Source organism: Tyto alba, unplaced genomic scaffold (genome assembly GCF_018691265.1).
Source record: "Tyto alba isolate M040663 unplaced genomic scaffold, T.alba_DEE_v4.0 Super-Scaffold_6, whole genome shotgun sequence".
Classification (NCBI taxonomy): domain Eukaryota; kingdom Metazoa; phylum Chordata; class Aves; order Strigiformes; family Tytonidae; genus Tyto; species Tyto alba.
The window spans coordinates 24687381-24711268 of NW_024881327.1; the positions used below are offsets into that span (position 1 = coordinate 24687381).

Genomic DNA, 23888 nt, shown 5'->3' on the forward strand with positions numbered 1-23888 from the left:
AGTGAAATATGATTACTGTATATTAAATAAGACTGCACACATTACATAGAGATTAATAGTTAACATACTGCCATTTGGAACACTGAAAGGTAAGCAGGGTACTGCTCGAGATGGGAAGTGGGAAAATCCTTCGGTCTTCCAAGGTTATTCTGAAGTTTTGGATTCCCATTCTGAGAAGACAACATTGTCTATATGTGAATGAAACTAGACTGGGAAATTTATTCTTCCATAGCAGTTTCATAGGTGAACAAAAACCCCACACAAGAGACAGCCAGTAAGGAATTATAGAACATTGAAGCTGCAATGTAAAAACAAAATACGGTTTCATTTCAGAGAAGGGAGAGGAGTAGATGATGGAATTAATCTCTCAATAATCCATGATCCTGCAGAATCCTAGTACTCTCTTTACAAAGCTGAAACTCTCAGTCCAGCATATTTTGTATTGCAGTAGTGTAGTTTTATGATTTTACGAGTACTGATGAGTAAATATGAAATTATATAAATGTGGGATTAAATATACTGTTTCTTTAAAATGTGATGTGTTTCAAAGCACCTCAAATGATTGGCCAAGATATATCTCCTTGAAAGCCTGAAGGAACTTTAAGATAACAATATTTAAAATTTAGCATTTGCTGTAATTGGCAAGTTTATCTAGAAAAAGTGAAATTAAGTACAGACCTTTCAGCTGAACAGGAGCAGTGAATTTATTTTCACAATAAACTCAAACGGTTGATATGTTGAATGAAGAAAAAGTTTAGCAATTCAGTACCTTGGAGAATTAGTGGGGTGATAGGCATAAGGCAGATAACAAAAACATGACAGAGAGTAAAACAGACAGTTTTATATCCAGCTTCCAAATTGTTAAACCTGAACTATGTTGGCTCATTGTGGAGCTTTGCTACACAGTCACATGCAAATTTTTTAATTCTTCTGTTGTTATTTTGCCAATTCAAAAACAGTTCAAGAAAGATCCAGTTTTGCTCATGCCAATGCTGAGTGATGTTTCAACATGCTTAGGGATTTCAGAGCGTTTTGAGACCTCTGTATTCTTAGGAGAGGGAAAAAATCTTCAACATGTTTCTCACATTGTTTAGAGCATCCTGTGGATAATCTCTTGGAAATACAGAAATTGTAAGAAGGGAAAATCAGAGCACATAGTCTCTGTGTTAAGAAAAGAGGGAGAATTAATATTTATTTTTAAAATTCAGAGAATCTGGTCACCTAGAAACCATTCTGTATTTCACGAGGATGTGTAATTGTCCAAAATTATTGTCTTAACTGAGCCACTAATTAATAAATTCAGAAAATTGCTCCAGGACTTTTTTTAAAAAACAAACAAACAAACAAACAAACAAAAAACTATTCAGATGCTTAAAGGCAGAAGTAGACAGCTGCTGAGCTGAACAAATACAAAGGACCTAACTGCCACCAAATGTTGTGAATTGAATCTTATGTGTCCTCAAAGACTAAGATGATTTCCAGGAAGGGAAACTCCTTTGCTGTACCTACTTGTGTTACCTCTGTAGCTAAACAATTTTCACAAAGTTTTATGCTTCTGAATTGTGTTAGAAAATATCTTGGTAATGTCTTGCCTATGTATTCAGTAATTTGGCTGTAGACACTGAAAACCTTAACCTGAGTGCTCTTCCACAGCTCCTTGTTAGAATGAGAAATTCCCCAGGAATTACCCCAGCCAAGGAAACAGAAAGGCAGAAGAATTAAGTTCTTCCTATGTTTATTTTATTACTTGGTCCTGATTGCTCAGAAGAAAGGTAGGGAGAGAAGGGAGAGAGAATGGAAATTAAAATACACACTTCAAGTAGGAACTACCCTCTTGCAGGTAGAGATCAGGGGAGAAGCACTAGGACTATTTAGCTGAATCTGATTAGGTTTACATCTCAAAATACCCTGAAAGATGTCACAAGTCTCATTAAATATTTGAACATAGAGAGCTTGTCTCATCTGAAGTGTATTGCCTCTTTCCAAGACATATAGACAAACTTAATATTTTATTACTTTTGCATCCTTTTTTATTTACATATCTTCTTATGATTACCTATCACTGAAGATTTTTATTTCATTACATACTCTAATATAGCACTGAGGCCACCTCAATGACAGAAAAAACATTGCCAAGTAAAAAGGAGCCCAGGGAGTTGTAAGTTCTCCTCCTTGTTCTTTTAAGGAGGAAGAACTTATAATTTCTGCCTAAGGCTTAAATTCTGCCTTGAAAGCAAAATTCACAGCAAAATTTTCAAAAGTCTAAATGACTTTTTATTAAAAGTCCTCTTGTAGGAAACTTATACATTTGGAAGTCAATGAGGTTAGTCTTATAACTACTTTTGAAAGTGATCGGCTCTTCTTCTTTTCCTCTTTTTCTTTTCCTGTTCCAAAGATATTTGCACTTTTCTAAAGTAGTTCTTCCCTTCATCTCTCTGAAAACAATACACAGTACTAGTTTCAAAGCAGAATTTTCCCAGTTATGGGCTGAAGTTTGTGTACATATAGAATGCAGGTAGTTTTTCCAAATGAGCTGTTATCACAGAAAATATTTGATAATGTTTCTTGTCCTACATGGTATTTATACAGATTTTTTTTTCCTTATTTTTTTGTTGTGTCCTTTGACACACCTATTGGAAAATGTGTAGCTGATAGATGAGATTATTTGCCAACGGAATTTTGAAGACCGAGATCATTTGAAGAGTGAGACTTTGAGTCACTGAGACAGAACCAATTTGTCTTGTAACTTTATTCAGAATTTCACAATCGTTGCTAAACTGCAAGATAGGGGCCAAAGGCAACAAACCAGCAGGAGCCAACTCAGAATGTGCTAAAGTTCATAGAACGGTTGCTTCAGGCTGATGTTTGTTGACCCTTAATCACTCAGGGTCATCAATGGTTCTGCTGCAGGGCCCTGCAGAACGTGAGTCCGATCAGATCTGCTGCTGCTGCTGTCCAGGCTACCGGTAGGGCAGAGTGAAAGCTGGGATACATGAATTCCAAGGCAGCATTTCATGGGTGTCTGCTTGTCAGCATGCTCTTTTGGACTACCATCCTTGTGTAACACATGTATTTTCTAATTCTAAACTTCCTTAATCTCTTGCAAATGGTGTAGGTGGAGTTAATCACAGCACAGGCAAAGATTCTTTTCAGTTAGCATACTTTTTATGCTTTCAGTACTGTGTTTTGTCATCAATTGATATTAGTGTAAGCATGTACTTAACACAGTTTTAAGTTTTAAATCATTATTTGTTAATTCACAGTGATAACATTGTCAAGAAATGCCCTTTTCCTGTTAAGTCTCCTTTGACTAATAATATTATCTTTAATGACCACGTTGCAATGAGCATGCTAGACTGCTCTAAAATAATAGTGTGAAAGATTGTAGGGAAATAAATGGCATTTCAGACCCTAATCTTGCAACAGATTCAGCATGTAATCATGCACTGACAAAAACATGCTTCAGTCTTGTGTTCTGTGACTTGTACAGAGTAGTAGCTACTAAGGAATATTAACTCATTTAAAAATTATGCCATTTATGGTATAATAAAAATCTTTAATGCATATTTTTATGGGCTCCTTCATACAGTTGGGCAGCTCAAAAATTTTTACAAAAGTAATCTTTATGACAATGATAAAACTGTAGAAATATCTCATTCCTACCAGCTAGAGGCATTTGAGGATAGTCCATCCAGTACATAAATACATAAAAACATTTTGAAAATTCTTCCACTGTTGTCAAAAGCTCCAGAATTGTCACTGTTTCTAGTGATCCTCTTATATATGAAAAAGGGAAAAGAGGAGGTGTAAGAGCATATTGGCCTCTGGAACAGCTGTGTGCTGAAGGGGCTGACTGTTTGGGAGTCTTCAGAATTGGATGAACCTCTCTGAGAGGAAACAGGTAGTGGAGACAATGAAAGGATAACGACAGTTCATGTTTCACTACAAATGGAAACTTGAAACAGCTCACGAAGAAAATAATCTGAACATTGTCATGACTTAGCAATATCTAAAAAGGATAGGAACCTACCTTTGGAAAGAATCTGTAAGCACTACTGTACTTTTTAAAGTCAAAAATATTCTAGATCAAAAATATTCTAGATTCTGTATACGTTTAGATTATGAGATCCTAGGTGTTTCAGAAAAATACTCATATGGTAACATTCACAATTGCAGATAAAGCTGGAATACTGGAGACTGGATTCCTTACCACTTTTCCTTATAAGGACCCTCCCCACATACATCAGCAAAGCCATCTCATTGACTGTTCCAAGTGCTTTCTGTAATGTACACTTTTACTGGGGTATCTGAAAAAGTTTGATATCACTCAAGATGTCAGTTTTCCCAGACTACTTAAAATATTATTTCTATGACACAAATCACCATTTTCCTTGTACTGTCACATCAGTTTGCATGAGGATTCTTGCTTTATACTGGTTACATTCCTACTGGTGTATGGGTAATTATTCTGCCCCGTTTGTACAGGATCTTGCACAATGAGGTTGTGGTCCAAGTCTGTGGCTTTTGAGTGCTTCAGTAATACAAATAATGTTGTCACCACTTAAAAATAAGTTTGCATGTAAGCATGTCTGATCTTGATGAGAAGGAAAACAAAAATACTAGCAGGCTACCAACATCACCATTATTCTTATTTTTTTAAACAGCTGCAAGTATGCTGTTTAATTTCAGTAAGAGTCTTTCTTCAGGAAGTTTTCAGTCTAAAGACCAAGGTAAGATAGTTCATGCTAAGAGACAGACACAAAGAATTACAGAATTATTAGTAAAACATTTTTTAAAGCATTTTCTCATTATCTTCTCCTCAAATAATAATGGGTTAGGGACAGCTTTTAACATGGGAAGGGACACCTAATAAGTCTTTGGAAAAATTATAGTTCAGAGAAATATGAATGATCGACTGTACTTGGTAAAGTGGGTTTGAAAATTCATTCTATATCAGTAGAGAGAGACACAAATAATCCAGTGGACAGGGCATCTATGAGCATGCTTCTCATCCAGGAAAGAAGGCATACTGGGAGAAAGAAACAATCAGCAGGGTCAAAATCTCTGTCAGAGTAAAGATCAGAAAGAATAGTAGCGGAAATATTGATAAGGACTGTATTAGATAAAATATGAAGATAATGACTGATAATTTACATCTGAAATTGGTGGGTGTTGACTATCTCTACAAATGAAGAGGAAAGCAATTTCAGACAGCAAATACAATGAGTAATTTGTATTTTGAAATATGGAAATTGCATAGTAGAAGCATCACTCCAGAACACACAGAATATGTAACTATGATAAGAAAGTGTAAATGAAGAATTAAGTAGGAAGTTTAAATGCAAGACCATTTTTATTAATACAAAATGGAGTGAGGAATTAAAAAAAAAAAAAAAAAGAAAAAACTGCACCTATTTTTGTCATAGTTTGATTTTTCTTTTTAAAGATTACTTCTCATCTACCTATCTGAGAGTGGCTTTTTATCATTAATCTGTGTGAATAAATTATACTTTTATCTTCTTCAAAAACCACACATCATTCTCATCTACTGACAGATAATCTTTCAGATTTACTGGAAATATACTGGCATGTTTTTGCATTCCCTGCTGTCTTGTGGTCTGACAGCATTATTAGTCAATTCTACCCAAAAAACACTATCAGTATCACCTTACAAAATGAGAAATGGACTCAATTCTTCCAACCAGTAAATCACCATCCCCTGTGAATCCATGTGGAATATACAGATTGTTCTATAAAATGCATGGGAAATTCTTTCTTAATTCCCATTGAGTTTTGTGTGGTTATCCGAAGTTCCCACAGAAGCCATACAAGTTATTAAATATCTTCTTATTGTTTTCACTGAAGTTCTAGTAGCTCAGCTCCTCAAACTAGTAATTACGCTGTTACTATGTTTTTGTCTCATGGGCTGTGTATCTGCATGTACGAAGTTCCCACTGTTGCAAGCATCAGTGCAGGTCGACTATAAAGTTCAGTAGTGGGAGCTCAGTGTTTACCAAGCATTCCTATTTCCACCACTGCATCAAACAGATCTGCTCTGACCGTCAGATTTTGGATATTCTGGAGCTGACTCTCACTCAGCTGAGCAAGCATTTTCCCACGTAGTGCAGTTGCCCTTCCACTAAAAGACAGTACATGTGGAATAATATAACAGTTCCATCTGTGATTCTTCCAAGTCTTTGCCCATTCAGCTGTTCATTAAAACTATACTGATTCCACTGTGTTAAAGAGCTGTGTTCTTCACCTACAGGACTAATAAATCCAAATGAGAGAGACTAGCAGAGTATTTCATCCCAGTATTCCTACTCTACTGCCTATTTTGTTTCGGACTAAAGTAATTTTAAAGATTTTAGTAATTTTGTTTGTAGGTAATGGGTCAGTTGTTCATCACAAAGTCTGTATATCACATACAAAACAATTCCATGTAATAAGATCTTAAATTACTTTGAGAAAAATATTTTCAGGCATTACTATACTGAATTAAATAACAAATAAATTGATTATCATAAACTGCAACATGTTAGAAGGCATTTTAAACAGAGGTTCAAGATTCTTTCTAACATGGCTCCTCTAACTAAACACTACGGGATAAATTAAAAGTTTTATCCCCTTCTAATCTACTCTTATCACCTGGGGAGAAGTAGAGGGTAATTGTTTTCTGACTCCTTTCTATAGCTGTCTGCACGATGTGGACTTTGTCTTATTGTTGGATTTCTAAGTTAGGTGACAAAAGGTTGAGCATTAGGCAGCTCAACAGTTCAGCTCCTTCCCCCATAAGATACGACGTGACACAGTCATGACATGACCCTTATTTGAAGGGGTACATTCAGTTGTTTCCCAGGAAACACCTCTCTCAAACTTTATTTCAATAGCAGTTTGTAAAACTGACCTGGCAAGTAAAGCATCTAATGAAGGTGAGGTTGAATTGGGCAAAGCAATGTCAAATGCCTTAGCATTTGAAGTCAGAAAAGAGCAGGAAAAAAGATAGTCTTTATTGATTTAGGACCCAGTTTAGTGCTTGCCAACATCAAGGAAGGCTTCCCATTGATTTCTCTTAAATTTAATTAGCAAAATTCCTGTGGTAGAGCTTTAACAATGTTCAGGGTTTTACATGGGATCATGCTCAGTGATTACTCCTGAAAAAGTTCATTTATCCACAGATAATTCACATTTTTTAAATATTTACTCATGGAATTGGGGTTAATTTTGTCACTTCAGGAGAAAGGAATACTTTTATAGCATATCATATCTTCCATTCCTGGTAAGCACTTAGGCATCAGCACGAAGGATAATGAGTGGTTTGATATGTAGGAATAGGGAAAAGATATCTAACAGTGGACAGCTTTTAAGTCTTGCCAGCAAAAGCGTAAGAAGATTCATTTGGTACAGAATGCAATTAAAGTTCAACCTTGCAATAACATTCACTTTCATAGCAAAAGTGTAGTAAATTGTCATATTGCTTACTAGAAAACGTCTCGGATTGGAATCATTTTAAGTCTTTAAAACAAGTTAGGTTAATGCATAGCTAGCAAGGTTGGATCCATCCTTCCCACTTGTCTTTGGAAAGGTGTGACATGGTTGCAGGGATCTCTCTTGTTCTAATAGTTCCCATGCATAATCATTTCTTTCATCGATTATGGGAAGATCAAGACTTGTCCTGAATCGGTGTGCCTGCAGCTTTCTTGTTTTAGCTTTTCAGCAGAATAAGAACTAAAATAAAATCTCACACTTGATTTCATCACCTCTAGGCATCAGAACAGAATGATTATCCCTGGCTGGTCAGGGGTTTTCAGAGGACAAAGGAACAGCTATACTTCTCTCTGAAGAATTCACAACAAATGGAGATAGGATACAGAAAAGAGAGAACCAATGATCTTAAGGAGACACTCTTTTCTCCTGTTTAGCATATACTCAGTACTAAACCAATTTTCAAGAGGACTCTCCAGACACAATTGTCAGAAATAGTGTTTATTTTTTTCCCTTCATCATAATATCCTAAACAAAATATATCCATTTTTTTCTATCTGGCTTATCTAAGTTAATTTACTAAATTAATTTACTGCCAAACACTTATGACCTACAGCCTGAACCTCTCCTGAACATTTTAGCCCCCTGAAGATTACTTATTTGAAGAGGATGGTAGATAATTGCCTAAGAGATCAGACTAGCAGCTCTGTTCCACTTTGTTTCATGCAATTTCTGTGATATTGGATCCAAGTTCATAAAAGCTGAAAATACTCAGGTGGAAATTTTGAGTTGTATTATTAAAAAAAAAAAAAAAAAAAAAAAAGAACAGACAAGACCTAAAAAAGAAAACCTAGGAGAAAAGATTATTGAAGAAAAGAAAACTTTATTGAAATTCTTTAACTCCTAGAAGACTTAAGTATGTTAACTTGAAAAAGAAATATGGATAACAAGATATAATAATTTTCGGTATTTTGTAATTAGTGATGGTCTTAACAATTTAACTCTTATCAGAGAATTTCAATGGCAGCCAGAATTCTGTAGATGCAGCAGCTTTTATATGAGACAACAGAATTCTTGAAGATAGGGACTATCTATAAGTACACTTTATAATAATGAAGTACTAAAACAATATCTTGCAACATATTTTTCCTAGCCTCACCTTCCTGATAACCTATTTGTGGAATTATCATCATAGGAGAAAAAAAAAATAAAAATCAGGAGACTTGCTGCAATGTATGGCTCACATGTCAGGCTTGTTCCTACGTATACACAAACCAGTTTTGTTGTTCTCTAGAACTAAATAAATGGATGCTTCCAGTGCCAGTATTTCAGGACTGCACTGGGTTACTGTGAGTGAGCTAAGAATATTAAGGTTCTATAAGACATATAGCAATCAGGAGAGCGAGTGTTGAAATATATGCTATTTTGTCAGGTGTTTATTAAACAGAACATTTGAATTATTTAGTCCTGTTCAAATGTAGTTTTGAGTCTATGTGCACTTGTAAATGCTGTCAAATTCTCACAAATATAGATTGAGTTTGCTCAGAACACTTGAAAACCCATGAAATTTTCTTAGTACTGCTTCTGGCAACACCATCTCCTTCTGCTGCTATTATTTGTTTTCTTGATGGTTGTCAAAAGTACTTCAAGACAATCCAGCCACCTGTGTGTCAGCATCCCCATCCCTTGTTATTTTGGGGACTCCCTGAAATCTCACTGATTCTAGTTTTCACATAATTTCTTTTCCTCAGCCAGTGCAAAACTGCTCTTCTCTGTTCAGCAATGTTTGGCATTATCTTCTCAATTATTTTGTCCTGCATTGAAAAGATGCATCCAGATGCCATTAGGAACACAGAACAAATGAGTTCTCTCCTCATTCTAAAAACTCTATGAGATACACTGGTTCTGAAGTAAATACTCTAGCTGAAAATGTCAGCTTTAATGATCTGAGAGTTTTCAATTATGTCCAGCCAGTTTTCAATCCACCTCACTGTCTCCTCTTTCCATTCATACTATCTCAGTTTCCAAATGAGACTGCTTTGGGAGACAGCGTATAAAGTCTTACTAAAGTTGAGGTATATTATATTCACTGCTCTCTTGTCCACGTAGCCAGTGATTACATCTTGGAAGGCAAATCAGATTGGCCAAGGATGATTCTCTCTTAGTAAATTGCTGTTGACTACTCCTGATTGTCTTCTTGTCACTGATGTCTCTGGAAATGGATTCCAAGGTGTGATCCATGATCTTTCCCTGGACTGAAGAGAGCTGACAAGCTTAGAGATCATTGCATCTTTGTCTCTTTTAAAGATGGGTGTAAGTCTTTCTCTAGCTATCAGGGATACCTGTCATGGTTTCAGCTCAGAGTGCCACTGAGCACCACACAGCTGCTCACTCCCCCCTTTCCCCTCAGCGCTGAGGAGAAAATAAATCAACAACCTTGGTGGTTTGAGCTCAGTGGGCAACTGAGCACCACACAGCTACTCATTTCCCCCTTCCCCCCGTGCTGGGAAGGAGAGATAAGGAAAGGCTCAGGATTAGAGATAAGGACAGGGAGGGATGACTCACCCATTACAGTCACGGGGAAAAGCCAGACTCGTTAGGTGAAGAAAAAAACCCCATCAATTTAATACAGACACTAACAACAGTAATACTTAAGAGACCAAGTAGGACAGTGAGAAGCATTACCACATCTTGAAAAAACCTTCACCCACCCCTGCCTTCTTCCTAGACTCAGCTCTGCTCCTGATATCTCTACCTCCTCCCCCCAGCAGCATAGGGAGCTGGGAATGCACGGTGCAGTCAGTGCTGCTGCCACTTCCCTCTTTGGTGGGGGGAGCTTCTGGAACTTGTTCCCCTGCTCCAGCGTGGTCCCTTCTCACAGGAGACTGTCCTCCACAAACTTCCTCTGATTTGAGTTCCTCCCACAGGCCACAGTGTTTCCTGGTCTGTTCTGGCATGGGACACCAACTTCCTCCAACTTGAGTCCCTTCCATGAGATGCAGCCCTTCTCAAGCTGCTCTAGTGTGGGACACCACCTATGTTACAGTCCTCCCAGTGACGAACTACAACAGCAGGGGCTGCTTCTCACAGGGTCCCAACCTCCTTCACATGCAGCCACCTGAGATGCCAAGGGGCCCACCATAGACCATATGTCAGCATCTGCTCCACTGTAGACATCCATGGGTGGCAAGGGGTGCTGCCCTGCCATCTCACCACAGGATACGGGGAAGGTCTCTTCTCCAGCACACCTCCCCGCCTCTTTCCTCCATTCTTCCATTGACCTTGGTGTTCACACAGATGTCACAACTCCTCCTCCCAAGTCCAAATCCGCCTCCCAAGTCCCTTCTTAAACATGTTATCACAGAGGCACAGCTGATTGGCTCGGCCTTGGTGCAGAGGTGGGGCCAACTTGGAGCTAGGGTGGCTTCAAGAAGCTTCTCACAGGGAGGCCACTGCTGTAGACCCCTCCACTGCTACCCAAAACCCTACCACCCACTCAAATCCATGACAATACCCCACACTTTTCATGAATTTTCACTGATGTTAGTGGCCCTGCAGTCACATCAACCATCTCTTTCAGCACACTTGGGCGGACTTCTTTTAGCCTCACAGGTTGGAATACAGCCAGTTTCTCTAAATAGCCTGTTGGGTCCTCACTTCTGGCTGTTCCTCTGTTTCTAAGCCATGCTAAGCCCAGATGTCAGGGACTAGGATTTGCCTGTGAAAAGTGAACCAGAATGGTCTAGATTTTGACTAGACTAGAAGCACAAAATAATGGAGAAATTAACATAAAAAAGACAGACTGAAAAATCTTCATATAACTTATCTGTAGGTTGTCTTATTTCTTTTTCTCACTCTCTTTGGTACTAAATACTAAAGGTTTTTTTCTTTCAGCAGCTGCACGGTGATGAGTACCCTCCATTGCTATCACCACGAATATTCTTAAATCAAAACACTGTCAAATATAAAATAGAATTTTTATTCTATACCTCTATCTTGAGAGACATAACAAGTTGTTGCAACTTGCTTCATACACAGACTATTCCTTCCTCATCAAGTTCAGCATGCAAACATTGAGTTTGGAAAGCACATGGGTGGTCAAGGATACTGCATTCTTCTTTTCTTTCCAATTAAAAACAGGCACTGGTAGAAGGATTGGTACAGTGTTGTTTTGCTAGTTGGTTGGGTGTTTTATTTTCACTAAGCCATATTTCTGCTTACTTCACTGCCAAGATACAAGAAATTTTTTTTTTTTTTTTAAAAGCCATCTACCCTTCCTGTGGCAGCTCTGTAATTTAAATTTACATACAAAACTAGAGATTAATGTAGGTGGATTTAAAATTTTGTATTTACCCTAGTCATATAATTCTTGTCACAAAATCTTTTTCATATGAAATACAGCTATTTTGTCAGAAATTTACTCTGTCAGTTTGAAGACAGTCTGCTTTCAAAAAAACACCTATTCTTTTCATGTGGTGAAATGGGATTTTTGACTTTCTAGAGTTCTTTACACCATTGTTAATGGTCAGGAATATTTTTAAATGCTTGTGAAATATTGGTTCTAGGACACTTGAGTATGAACATAATATTCAGTCAAAAGTGTTTTTGCAGAAAATGATTCATACTTGTAATAGTCCCCCTTAACTAGAATATGCAATAATTCAAACTCTTCTCAGGGGACTGGTATTGGTATGAAATCCAACAGTGTACTTGGACTCTTGTGTGTTGTTTCCCTCTGGAAAGTTTTGAAAGCTTAGAAACTGTGAACTACTTTTTTTGTAATATGCCACACAAAGTTTGGGAAAGTTGGAACAATTCAGAAAGATACTGTACTATTACAGCATGATCCTGAGAAAATACAGAAAATGCCCAGCACTTCACAGAGTTGGACCCACTTACTCCTCTCAGGATCTGCAGAGCATTTGTCTACAAACCTGAGTGAGATTTTCATGGGAATAGCGTGGGAACACAGACATTGATGAGATACTTCTTTGCTTAGTGCCTACAGAAACCAAAAATAAAATTCAGAACAAAATAAATAAATGTGATCCTGAAAGAAGACCAATTTTTGAACTTCTGGGAAATGAAGGAGCTTAAAAGGGCTATCTTCATCCTAAATGTCACAATTAGTAAAAGGTTTGATGTGAATCCTGACTTTTATAGTAGTTTGTATTATCATTTATACATATCCATATATGCACACACAGAATTGTGTCCTTAACAAAGAAACGGACACAGCATACACAGGAAGATTATTGAGTCAGGCAGCATCAATTTAAGCCTTCTCTTACTGGAATAATTGGTAAAGTTCCTACTGACTTTAGCAGAATTGTGTTCTTATCAGTAACAATTCCTTTTTTCCTCGAACTAGAAATATATTATCTATATAAAATAATAATGTTTTGAACTTTTGTTAGATAAATGACTGGCAATATCGAATATATCCAATTTTTCAGTGTCTCATAAAAGGAGTTTATAAAATAAAGGTTTTTCAAACAGAGCATATCCTTCACCAGCTATAGTTAGCCATTATTTGAATAGAAAATTATTATACCTTTTAATTAAGATAAAACATGCAGCATCATTGTTATATTGTAAAGAGCTGTGTCTGCTTTAACACCCACTGTTTCTAACAATCAAAATCTGAGAAACAAATGGACTGAAATATGTAACATTTTAATGGAAAATATTTTTATATCAGAATGCAAGATACAGAAATACATAGCATGCTAGATAATTTACATTAAAAAAAAACTTAGCAGTTGTAAGAAAAAGTGTGTATATGTTCAAAAGTTAAGATTAATTGATTTGTTATGTGTTAATCTTGTAAAATACTACACATTTACACATAATGCATAGAAAAGTCTATACCAGAACAATCAGAATACTTATCAGAATATTTTTCTAGGCACTTGAAAGCCCCCAGACATCCCATTTAATGGTAAAGCTTTATTATTTACATTTTAAAGATGAGAAAAATTATGTGCTTGTAATATTTATAACTGGCACAAAGATTGTCCAACTAATATTCTTATTGTAATATCAGACCATGACTATCCCCAGTGGTCTTACTCTAAGAAAAGTAATAGCTAGCCTGTCATCTTAACCATGCAGGAAAGCTCATCCTAACTTTAACCTGAAGCATATAGGGCTGAGCCTTAAGGTGGGGAATGGAACCCAGAATCCTCTGCAGTCAATTGCAAAACACCCCTCCTTCCTCCTGGGTTTTTAAAATATGTCAGCAGTTTTAGCAGAACTTCACAGATGTATGAGTACTTCCATTTATTTCTGGATTTTTTTCTATATCAGAGATCCTAGCTTGACAGACGGTACCTGGGAATAAAATGGGATTACTGGACAGAGATGGAAAATGTGTGATGTGTATGTTGTCTGTGCCAATGTCTGTCTATGTAGGTACGTACTGTGAAATGTTAGCTCAGGCATTACAGAGTTAAGCAAGGTGTTGCAAGGCCCTAAAGAAATGTAGTAGGAATTGGTCATATCATAGACCAGGAGTAGCACTCTTATTGGTAATACTCCCAGCTGAGGAAACTATATGGGAGATGAAATATATATTTCTCTGGTTTATTAACTGTACCAGAGGAATCAAGCTTTTGGTTATACGAGCAAAGGAAATTTGATACTCAGTTTGACCAGAGTTCAGATACTAAAGTAGAAATGGTTATAGTTGGGATTTTTTTCTCAAACAAAAAAGGGGGATTTTGTTCCAAGCATTTTAGCGTAAAACAGCTGTGCAGATGAATGTTTTGTTTTCCAAATAGGTTTTTCAAGGGCTTGGGTTATTTTTTAGAACTTTTATTGTTGTATTTGGATTAAAAAAACTACTTTGCATCATTTCCTTAGGGCCTTTTAGGAGACAAACCTCCTGTTTCTGTTCCCAGTGATAAAGAAACTTCTCATTTGTACTTATTACGTATTTTTATTTCTTTATTTTGTCTTTTGGAAGAAAGAGAGTTGTTTTCATGTAAGCAATATCTTTCTAACTTTTTTTAAAATCAGTTTTCTTGAAAGAAACAGAAGTTATTGAATGAATTAAAAAGCAAGTTTTCTTACTTTTTCACCCAAAAGATGTCCTTTTCTTTTTCTGCCTCTATCACTCACAACCTTGACAAGTGCTTAAAGGTTAGCACACTACATACACAGAGAGTACTCAAAAGAACTAATTTCATTTCAGATCTCTTTCCCTTGGGTAACCTGGAGAAATACTGACTTAGTGAGGTCACAATAATGGTGCTTGGTGATTTTTAAGCGTGCACTCATTACACTTGTATGTTGGAGAATGAGCAAACTGAGATTACAAGAATATGGTCAAATAAGAAAATGAGATCCAGGTAGCATATTTTAGTATTTATTCCCTTCCTTTCTACTTCCTCCTCCTACTCAAGAGAAAGCTACTGTCATTGTGTGCTCCTACTCCTTGCCCTTTGTTTTCTTGTAAAGTTAAATAGGGTGGTTTATGTTAATCTATGTTGCTCTGTTTTAGTAAACCAAGAAAAAAACATGGTAATTATCACATCTAGCTGACTAGGTGATAACTTAGTGAAATATGTTAATTTGGCACTTACTCTCTCTTACTCATACCTGCTACCTTCTGAAGTTAGATGCACTTTTTGCCACAATAAAACATCCCAATGACTCTCCCAAACCTAGCACTGTTTTTGTCTGGCATGCTACCCCTCCTCTCTCCATCTCATGATTAACATCACTATTACATGACTCTCAAGCAAAGAACTGTGATGTTCTGCAGAAAGTAAAAGTTTCAGCATCATAGAAGAGATGTATCTCTTGTATTAATTTATGCTTTTATGCCCAGAATAAGGCTCAAGATCCAGAGCCTCCCTGAGGATTTTTCTGTTGGTGCTTTTCCACATGGACCAACAAATGTAATATCACAGTGACTGAATTCACATGAGACTGTAAGAATAAAATTTGTGACAAAACATGCATGTCACATTTGAAAAATCAGATTCTCAGAGGTTGATTTTTGATTTTTTATTTATTTATTTAGGGAAATAACTTTAAACAGTTGTAGTAGCCTGCTGCTGCTAATAATGAGAAGAGTAGCCAGCTGGGGTTACCTACAGTGATTCAAGAGAGCAAACTCACACAGGATCAGAATGTTGGTAGGTGTCAATAGTTACTGACCTCCCAGTAGGTGTCAATAAGTTGCTACAATGTTCTACACCTGGTTTTCTTTTTCAGAACATAAAGCTGAACACAGTGAGGTCTTCCTTGACCAGCATAAATACCAATCCTTCATATATAATATTCAAAAAACTTAAATATGATATTATTACTGCTAAACTCAGTGAGATCTGAATCCAGGAGACTAATAGTGGAATTCAAAAATTTAAATAGCAGTCAACCACTGGATTTGGGCTACCCCACAGAAAGATCATTAGAATCAGACTGATCATTTGCTTATCTGATTTGTATTGCTAACCTTTTCTCAGCTCATGAACACCAAGCTTCTGTATTAAAATAGACTCTGGCACTTGTAGAAATGAGATGAGCTTCTCGATTTTCATGTCTGCACCCTTTAAAATTAAAAGTTAATTGCTTTTCTTGGAATGAAGGGCAAAGGCTTCATTGTTTTCTCTGAGGTGGCTAGGGAAAGACAGGAATGGTAGGATTTTGTTGGTTTTCATTTTCTCTTTTATTCTGTGAGTAGGTGCTCATAGGTATTTGGTAATTTAGAGTTACAATGTAACAAATTTTACCTTCTATCATCACACGATTGAAAGAACTTTTTATTTACAGGAAACATGGATTAATTCTAAGGTTGTAAGTTTTATATACAAGGAGATAAGACTGAGTTCACCTGCGATTCCTGTCAGCCATGTAGAAGCATTCCCCAGATTTAAGGGCTTTAAGGCAAAATCACATTTGTAGACATTACATGATGTTGAAACAAATGCAAAACACAAGACTTTAATTATCTTTTACAGCTGCCTTATGAAGCTGGGTGCCCTCTAGTTCCAAGTAGTTCATCTTTGCCAGTGTTTCAAGGTTTATTGATGTGTTTGTTGTTGTAAAAGGTTTTATAAGATAAACCTTAGCTAAACAAATTACTTCTGAGCTTGGGAAAAAGCTTTCTATGTGTAAATGAACCTTAATAGAACCTGTGGTGATTGATGAAAAGCATGAGCACTCTTGGGGCTGCTCCATTTCTAGGAGGTAGTGTGTCACATCTTAGCTTTGGTGTTAACATTCAAGTTATGTTTTCTTTAGGGAAGAGATACATATGTTTGGTGAAAATGAAGGAAGCACAGGTTTTGTTGTACCAAAAGGTATATAAATGTTCCTTAACATTCAATTAAAATTTAACTGACCCTTCTTTCAAGTAATGTATGTCCACCCCAGTAATTAAAGAGCAGTTCAAGTGGAAATACAGTTCCTTTTTTGGTGATCTCCTGGTAAGTATCAAAAATAAGTTTATTTCACACATTTGTTTTTATTCTAAGTCCTGTTATGCAAATAAGCTAAGGACTACTAATTGTTAATTTTTAAAAAATCATAATTATGTTTCACAAAATGTGTGATGGTAACTTTCAGGGTATTTAGGAACTTGCAGATGCTACTCTGAAGAGTTTAGCATCCCTAAAGAAAAAGGTCTTAATTCTATATTATGACCAAATTCTACTTAACGGTCTGGACAAGCCACAGACAGGCTGTTGTCTTACCTGTCATATAAACCACCTGTATGTGGTCCTAACAGATTTCAGGGCATTGGGAGCTTACCCTGATCTATGGAAATTCTATAATAACACCAAACAGAGCACAAGACAATGATCCTGCATCTTTGTTTTGCACTTCCAATGCAGCAAGAGTCACAGTCTGCCTGCTGAATGATGAAGATGCAGAAAGTTACCAGACCACCCCAAGTGCAGGCTCTTGGCAAGTGCCTTGTGGAAGGAGAACTGCCAACCATCCAGCACTGACTAGAAGGGTTGTCTGTGCATGACCTCAGTGGCATAAAGAGGCTCAAGCAAAAAAATATCTAGTCAGAAAATAAAGTAGTTGGGGAGAGTCATACAACTGACTGGAGGAGAACACATGCAGGCAAGCACACAACTTTGTACTTCCACTAGCACTAAATTTATAACATTGTCATAGACTTAGCCAGAGACCTCTGAATGTGACATTAATTTTTTTAAAATTTGAGTTAATTGGTGCAGCTGTATTGTTGGGTGGATTCAATTGCCTTCTGCTCTACTTTTAGTAATTACAATCTTCAGCAAAATTACAGGCCACAAAGAAGAAAGACGTTGCTAAATTCCCCTACTAAAGGTGGTCTGTCCTGAAAGTTGACGGTTTTGTTTTTTGTCTTTCCTTATCCAGATGAAAAAAAAAAAAAAAATCAGAATTTTAAATATTGTAGGAAAGTAAAAACTTACTTTAAAACCTTATAAATTGAATAGAATAATGTTTTGCAAATCATTCTGGATTATCAACTAATCATTCTTGATTTTTCTTCAACGTTATTGCTTTGATTTCAGTTCAATGCTAATACCAAAAAATTACTTTAAATTAATTAGTAGTTCCAAAAGGGTTTTCTACATGTTTACCTTCATAATCTGATTCATTGACACAAACGGCTTTGGTTTCAAAAATTCAAAATTTTCCACTAGAGATATTTATTTTGTATTTTGTTTAAAAGGGGATATAAGTGAGAAAATTTCTGGTTATGGACTACAGTATTTCTCTAATCTCAAACCATCTGGATGATCATGGATTTTTTTTTTCTTCTGTAAAGTAACTCACTTAATTTTAACTACTACTTATCCAAATTAAGAAAACTGGAGCATACCTTCTAAATAAAATAAAATATCTATTTAAGGACTCCAGATGATGCAGAACATACACTCTTTGATGAGAAAGTACATAATGCTTAAAAATTCTTTTCTGTCTGAGGGCTGTTGACCTTGGTTTTCAGGTACAAGATTGCTCTTGTTTACTGGATTAGAGTGTTTGCTCTCATTCGGTTCATTAGTCCTTTCTTAGTAACTGTATATTATGTTGATATTACCTCCTTTCTTTCCTGTCAGAATCTCACTAGATCGCTCTTTAGAGGATTTCAGATTTTGGGGTGTTTTGATCATCTGAATAGAAGGAATACAACAGAGATACATTTCAATCTATATAGTCATTTCTGGTCTTAAAATTATTGATCCTGTTTAAAAACTGAATATAACACTAATTTTTATGTTTGTAAGCTTTGGAGGTTGGTCTCTTTTCTGCTCCTAAAGTGATGTAAAGCTTACAGTTTTTTAGAGTAGGAACGTGACTTTAATCTTGAAGCAAATAATTTCAGTGAAAAACACAATTCTTACTAACACTTTTTTGCATAAAAGAAGCATCCACTAGGGTGAGAATTTAGACCGTGATTTTTAATTGCAGGGATAAAAAGTCATTACCATAAAAGCACTTCCAAAAAATAAGGCAGAGGATTTATAATAGTTTGAGCTCAGCAATTGTGAGTTACTTGCTCACAGTTATTATGAAGGCTGGATTTTCCCTATCTAGTCAAATCCCAGTATGCTGTTTGTCTGGGAGTGTTCCCTTCTGCATAGATAGCAGAAGATATTGTCTCCACAGTCAAAACTGTAGAGAAATGCTTGCAAATCAAGATGTGTCAGATCATTAGCAAGGAAATTTCACAGCATGTATATTCAAATGCATACTTGAAAAGACTGAATAGCTGACAGCCTTCTATGATGGAAGGGCTTTGTCGAATATCTATCATGGCTGCATAGTAGTATTGAAAATGTGACTCACATAATGCAAAATGCATTTTGTCTTCTGTAATCCAAAAAAACACAACTATTTTTCTGGGAAAAAAAAAAAGAAAAAAAAGGTGGAATTAATGGCTTTAAAATAAAGATGCCATAACTTATTTGGAAAATTGAAACATAGATTCGCTCTATTTGGTTTATGAGATATTACAAAAATAAATAGACATCACTAGATCCTTGTTGCAGAAATTGTATATTGTGTGCTCATCTACAGTAACTTGCCAGTTCATACAGACCTTTGCGATCTAGTGTAGCCCATTGCAGGCAAGTCACTCATGATGTTCATGTTATGAGAGTGCAAGGAAACAAAAAGATAGATATTTTAAATTTTTTCATAATAGCTTTGTCTGCAGGTTTGGAATCATTATTTAAAAAATATATAGCTTTGCGCTACAGGTAAGGGAAAGCCAGGCTGTGTTCAGGTCAGCCTAGCTGTGCCTCAGCTTTTTACAGTGGCAGTCTTGCAGGCTGACTCTCTCTGAAGATAATGGCTCCCCCTTTCCCCACCAAGACACTGCATACAACTACTGACTACACCGCTCCTAACCTGGAAAGCTAGAGTGCTAATTTTTTAGCCCTGCTCAGGGATGAAATATTTGAATTTGGAGCCTGTAATGGAAGGAAGCTAATTTGGGGAGTGGGGAGGGATTCTCTCTTTTCTCTTTTCATAGTGAAGAACTGCACATATCCAAAATGAAGGGCTGTTTTTTGAAATTATGGGCTTTTTTTACATATTTACTTCTCTTTCCCTTTCATTTGTGAAAGAATTTTAAGTTTTGATTTACTAGAACTTTCCACCATTTTCCTTCTTGGTGGAAGACAGCTTTTCCACCTAACATCTAATGAAATTCAAAAGTAGTTATTTAACCCAATGTTACTAATAATCATTTATATCTAAGCCAAGCAACTGCAGTTTTAAAGAAAAATGTCCAATATAGTCTTCTACATTCACTTTACAGTCATATCTGCAGCCATAATATATTTACAGGGAATCAGTTGCAATACAATAAGGACGCATACAAAAATTTCCAATATGACATTTTATGTAAGATTTTCATATGTAAAAAAAATCATATTCACTAATTTAAAAGAAAATACTGAGTATATTTCAGCAATGGTCTGAGAGGGATTTCCTCCCTTTTTTTTTATTTTTTTCCTCTTTTTTCTTGGTGTTGCTAAGAGCACATACTAATAAAAATATAGAGAAGATCCTGATTTGGTGGGATATTTGTTGAAATCTGTGAAGGGTGTGTGAAAAGAGCATGTGCCTGCTTTTTTAAAAAAAAAAAAAAAAAAAAAAAAACAAACATGTGACCTGATCATGTGGAAATTGTTAGTCCAGTTCTTTAGTTCTGTGAGGAGAGTGAGAAATAATGTGAAGTTACAGTGAACCCATCTGGCCAAGCAGGAAAATCCGGTTTAATTGCTTCATTGCCAGAAGTGTTAAATCACTTCCTGGGAATGCAATTCATTTGGAACATATGGAACTCGTTGGAAGAAGGTCTCCAGTGAATTCAAAACTGTGCTGGAGATGAGAGCATTTCTCATAAGTAACAATCATGTTTTCCCACTGGGCAGCATGTAAGCAGTATGTGTAGCTGTATTAACGAAAAACTAAACCAATAGTAGGACTGTCTGAGATCTTGTTGAACAAGATTTGCTTGTGGTTTACTTTATTTTAAATTTTCAAGAAATGCTGTGTTCCTTTAGAATTTTTTTCCTCAGCTTTTAAGCAGCAGTAGAACATACTGACAGAACATCTTGATTCAGCAGAATTACACTGTGATTAGTAAACAGACATATTTGAAAGTATCATCCAAGATGTCTTTGTATTTTGTGGATAAAAAGAGTAGGCTTTTTGTTTGTTTTTTTAATCAAGGACTTTGCATTAACTATATATTTTAATAAAATAGGAAGATTTTTAATTTTTCTGTAAACTAAACAAATCTAAACCTTTGACTAAAAAGATTATATATGTATGGGTTCTCTTTAAATTGTAGAGAATTAGTGAGTAGGACTTGCTGCTTTATATATATTATTTTAAGGAAAACATCTCTCAAAAGTGTTATAATGGATTCAGGATTTATAAGTATGCTACAGTACCACGTTCTGAGTCAAGCATTTGTGTTATTTGAAGTCTACACTGAGAAGATTGTTATTTGGAAAAAATATGCTTCCTATTCTCTTCTAAAGAAAAGACTTTATTTTCATTAATTTGATGCTACTGTAAGAGGTTTTTTAGAGATCTTTTCTTTTTTTTAATTGGGTTCACATAAATCCGAGAAAATATTTGGGTTTTGGAAAATACTATACTTTTCTTCTTGTGCAGTTAATCAGTAAGACAAAAACAGAGAAAATTAGTCCTTCTAATTTTAAAAGCACGTAAAGGAAATGGAACCATGTTTTGCTGAAAAAGTGGGCTAAGTCTGATGTCAGGAAGGAAAAGTGAAGCAATAAAAGGAAATCTCTATATTGACATAATGCATTATGAGGATGAGGCACTTGGGGTAGTGAAAATTGGTGGTGACAGGTAGTCACCACCATAGGAAGCCCTTCTCCTAATTATTCTAGTAAAACTTATATACTTTGTGATGCTATTATTTTGAATGTATTTCTTTATCTCAGTGCTCTAGTATTTTTTTTTCCCATGCACCTTGACTTGATTTTAAAATTCTTACTTTTGGTAATTTGCGTAATCCACATTGGTTCTCTCTAACATCAGTTTTAATTAATTGCTGCAAGATTACTGTAGGAATGTAGGAAGTCCTTCTCTCTGTAAACCTCACTGTGCCTTTAAATTTTCTGGAACTTATAGTGCTTCTTCATTCTACTTAAAAGAAGTACTAATTTTGTGACTTACACATCTGTGCTGAGGCATTATAGTTCTGTGTATTTCCAGCTACAGCTTTTTATCTGCGTTAAACCCGCTATACAACTCCAACAACTTCTGAAACTACCATCTAACAAATATACTAAAATGTTTGGTTGGTTGTAAATCAGCATGTTTTAGTGATCATCAATTAGAAATATATTTCCAGGAAATAACTTGAATTTACAAATGGCAAGATTAACAGTGTTTTAAAATCTGATATACTGATATGAAAAAACAATCTGCATGAGGATATGAATGATGACAGGACCTGATTCAGAAGTGGTTTTTTAGGCCAAAGTCACTACCAATGACTAGCACTGCAGTTACGGACAACATGATTAAAGTCTATTTAAGTCTTTTGTAAAGTCACCAGAGAAATTATCTTCCATACTTGTCATTCTGTCACATCCCCACTGAGTCCTGTAACTGCTTCCCCCCAGTTCGGTGAATAACAGCTGTTCATCTTGGCCTTGCACGTTAGACCTCACAAAGGCTGTCCCTGTCAAACTGCTATCTCTTTTCCACAACACATCTTATGATTTCAATGTTGACACTGCTTGTTGCCACATCTCCAGTCATCTCTATGTTATCTTCTAAGCTTTTCTTAAAGGAACCCATCACACCTTCTTTGTTTTGTTTTGTTTTGTTTTGTTTTTCCATAGGTAACAAAACTCAACATTAAAATGTGATAATAACCTGTGCCTATCTTTCCTTCTTTTGTCTTACCCTTCCATTCGATTTGCACTAGTGTTCCCTTGGTCTTTTTTCTTCTATTTGGTTTTCTTTTCCTGTTTGTTTGCTTGTTTCTCACCACCTCCCCTTTACAGAGTTCTCTCTTTACAAATTTCCTTCTCAGACAAATGATAATAGTGAATCTGGGGGTTTCTTTCTTATTTTTCTCAGCCAGTGTAACCACTTAGGTCTGGGAAAGAGAAGAAAATTATATATTGGTTTTCAAAATACTATCAATTATTTTTTTTTTTTTAATCTATAAATAATACACTTTTTCTTTCTTTGCAGCCAATACCTTGATTCATTCTGTGATTTTACTGCTTTTTTGGCATGTTAACTTTCTTCAGTCTATGGAAGTTAATGCCTTTGTTGCATTACTGGACCAAAATGGTGCTTCTTCCAAACAAAAATATGTTTGTAAAAAGCAAGGGAAATGCTTTCCAAGAAACAGGCTGCTGTTGTTTTGACTAATATTTGTTTGATAATATGGCGTTTTTGAATCTCAGACTCAAGCAACAGATATTTAACTAGTCAGAGTACGGGTGAAACAGAAAGAATCACAAAAAGATCCTTATGGCTATTATCGACCTGCAAAGTACCTATTAATATATATTGTCTAAAACATGGCCTATTTGAAATTTTGTACAAAATATCATCCAGGAAATGGTATAAAATACTGTTTTATATAGCAGGACAAATAAAATCCTGAAATTAAATTTTCAGTCTATTTCAGGAACTCTATAGAAAGTTTGAAACTGATGTTTTGTAATTTCTGTCCATTACTGCCCTCTTTTCTTTTTTTTTTTTTTTTTTCTGTGAAATTTACAGCAGGAAAATCTGCTGAGCTAGACTGACACAACTGAAAGGGATGTAAAATTTACAATCTAACTCTGCGTATATTGCATACCAAATCCTATTTCTCATCCTACCTTTCTTACCCTTATCATATCTGCACATTCTTTAACTTTGTTTATATGTGTGCC

At 35.8% G+C, this 23888-nt stretch overlaps 1 protein-coding gene across 3 annotated transcripts in view; it reads left to right on the plus strand.

Annotated features, from left to right (window-relative positions):
• The window catches only part of DLC1 (DLC1 Rho GTPase activating protein), a 246759-nt gene that overhangs the window by 87842 nt on the left and 135029 nt on the right, over nt 1–23888 (plus strand). The gene's annotated exons all lie outside the window — the stretch shown is intronic.